Raw genomic sequence first — 2,858 nt, 5'->3', positions numbered from 1 at the left:
CAAGATCTACGATTTTCTTTATTGTTATATTCTTTAAGCTGGAAAGCTTGGACTAAAAACACAATTTCTTGGATAAAACTAAATTAGATTATTCATGCAAGAATTCAAAAAAGTTTTTATTCATTATAAGAAAACCTAATTTGTGCAACTTTATTTAACATTATGCAAAGTAGCCAAGTAAAATTTACAAACAGGAAATCAATAGATCCGAATTGTCAGTTTGTCTCCATCAATTTCTACTAAGAATACATTAAAAAATCATCCAAAAATCATGAATTTCCTAAAGAAAAATACAAAATCCTCAAGAAATTGCCTTAACTATCTATTTCCCAAGATTAGGCTTACCTTAGCCTTCCATGGTCTTGTTTCTTCTATCAATAAAAAAGAATTAGAAGTATTGAATGAAAGAATAGAAAAGTAGATGAAAGAATGGTAAAAATTTGACAGAGTTCTCTCAAGATGCTTTGAAAATCTCTCGACAATGGAAAGTCGTCCTTCGGGCATGCAAATAAATATATATATAACAAAAGTTAGTGGGGTTAAAGATTGAAGTAGGAGGTGGAGGGTTGCTATTTGAAGAAGAAAAGGTGCGATCAGCGGATTTTTTTAACTCAGCAAGATGGGGGTCGACGTTTTCAATTTCATTGTGCCATTTTCGAATTTCTTCAACAGAAACCCAGAAGAATAGATGGAGGGAGACAAGGGCTGCCAGACCATTTGGAGCTCGAGAATTTGAAGTTTTTGGTGAAAAATCGAAGATTGAACAGAAATCTGAACAAGTAGGGGGGTTCTTGAGTTGTTGAAGTTGATTTTGAAGTATCCAAGGATTTTTGAAGCTTCAAGTCCTCAGGTTAGTTAGTTAAGAGGTTGTTTATGTGTTTTATGAAAGAAATTTGGAGTGGTTTGGTTTAAAATTGATGAATTTGGAGTTGTTTTAGTGAAGTTGGCAGCAGTCGAAAAAATGGGAGGAAAACATAGGGCTATCGGGCTTGAGGTTGAAGAAGGCTGACTGTGCACGATGCCCATGCCCACGCTACACAGCGCGCATGTCTGCCTTGGCCCCTAAGCATATCTCCGTGCTCAGCCACGCTCATGTGTGTTGTTTGCCGCCCACAGCTGTTTCAATGATGCTTGGTTGCTGCCCGTCCTTGTGCCCATCTCCATTTTAGAAGCCTATTAGTATTATTTTGAGTTATTTGAAGTCTATGAATTATTTTTAGGGCCCAATGGGTATATTTTGGACATTTTAGTCCTAAAATCCATAAATTTGAGTTAAAGTTAATTTTAGGATATTTTTGAATAATTTAGGGATAAAGGTACTTAAACCCTTAATTAAGGATATTTTAGAGTTAAAAGGAATGCAGGGTGGTTATGATTAAAGTTATAAATTGGTTATAAGTCATTCGGGCTTAATAGTTCTTTAGGGAATAATTAAGACTTATGATCTGGTTTTCAGGTCAAGTAGAGATAGGTGAAGCAGCCCAAGGGAACAAACTAGTGACTGTGAGTACCCAAAGGAACAAACCAATGACCGTGAGTGACAAAATGTTTTAATTAAATTTCTTTTGATCTAAGCCGTGATTTTCTATGAAACAAGCCTTTAATTTATGATTTTTTGATCATGGTTTTCTTATAATAAGTTTTATGAGTTTTCCTCACCAATTGTTTGTGTGAAGTATGATTAATCTATGAAACATGTTTTATTTGCCTTGAGCACGTTTTTTTCGCAGTCAAGCTTTGATAAGCCATTTCCAGAATGATATTCTTACAAGGAAGGAAGTTATGTTTTATGATTCATGTTTGAAGTATGTTATGATTTATTAAAAATAGTTTTTTTTATATCTTTAAGCTTTGTACCCTAATTTATGGACTCTTAATGCTCAAGGAGATGAAAGTGTTGAGGAAGTCCAATATTTGAGTATGATATAGGTCTTTGAGACCCACATTGGTATGCATATAGTCTTTGGGTTGTGTGTAGGGGCTCTAAGACTTTTGGGGGCATTTTTACATGAATATATGAGAGTCATTGATGCTAGTTGTATTAAGTTTACTTTGTATCAACTAAGACTATCCATGTTGAGTGTATTGAGCTTGCTTTACCTCAACTAAAGATATGGGTACAAAAATTAGTTTGAGTGTGATGTATTTGATGGTTTCCAAATGTTTTACTGTATTACCATGTTTGTTAAGTTGTTAGCTTCAACATAATTTATAAACCTTGAGTTTGAGGAAAAATACTTCTAGTTTTGAATTATTTATCGATGTTTCCAAGTATGACTATTATTCTTAAACTCATCACTCATTGGGCAATCCAACTCACTCTTTTCAAATTTTTCCTTTTTCCCCTAGTAGCAAAAGAGTTCCTGGAGCCTAGCCTACGCGAGCGTGGTCTGCCATAGTCTCAAAATATTAGCAAGCACAGTTATTTAGATCTTTATATGTTTATAGGTTTTGGTCTGACATGTACATGTTGGATTTGGTGTCCTAAATCTCATATAATATAGTTTGTAAAAACAAATTATATAAAATAAGAGGTATTTTATTAATATTTAGACTGCATCAATTCAATTCAATAAACTAAGATAGGTTATTTTATGTAACTTAAAACATGTATGTGATTGACATACAGGTGGATCATGTTTAAGTAGTAACCTAAATGGTCTATAGTAGATGGATAAGGTTGGGTACCTTATCCTGGTTATGTTACGAATACGACTCGCTTTGTAGTTGTTACAATTGTTGTAAAGTGTTACAAATTATCTAATTTTGATAATTCATGTGGAGACATGTGAACGAAGGTATTCTATAAAAAGAGTTTGTATAAGACCGGACCACGAAATGAATTATCTTTATATAAC

General features: G+C 33.6%; 1 long non-coding RNA gene across 1 annotated transcript; it reads left to right on the top strand.

The window, feature by feature from the left end:
- Positions 1-411: 411 nt before the first annotated feature.
- On the top strand, positions 412-1,388 carry LOC150035513 (uncharacterized). Its single transcript, XR_016530234.1, has 2 exons — positions 412-850; positions 939-1,388. It is a non-coding gene; the product is annotated as an uncharacterized LOC150035513 (long non-coding RNA).
- Positions 1,389-2,858: the final 1,470 nt, after the last annotated feature.

The sequence above is a fragment of the Benincasa hispida genome, chromosome 6 (assembly GCF_027475165.1).
Source record: "Benincasa hispida cultivar pf3 chromosome 6, pf3_genome.v1.1, whole genome shotgun sequence".
In the NCBI taxonomy this organism is placed as follows: Eukaryota; Viridiplantae; Streptophyta; class Magnoliopsida; order Cucurbitales; family Cucurbitaceae; genus Benincasa; species Benincasa hispida.
Note: the sequence above shows the minus strand (reverse complement) of the source record. Positions and strands in the feature narration are given on the sequence as shown.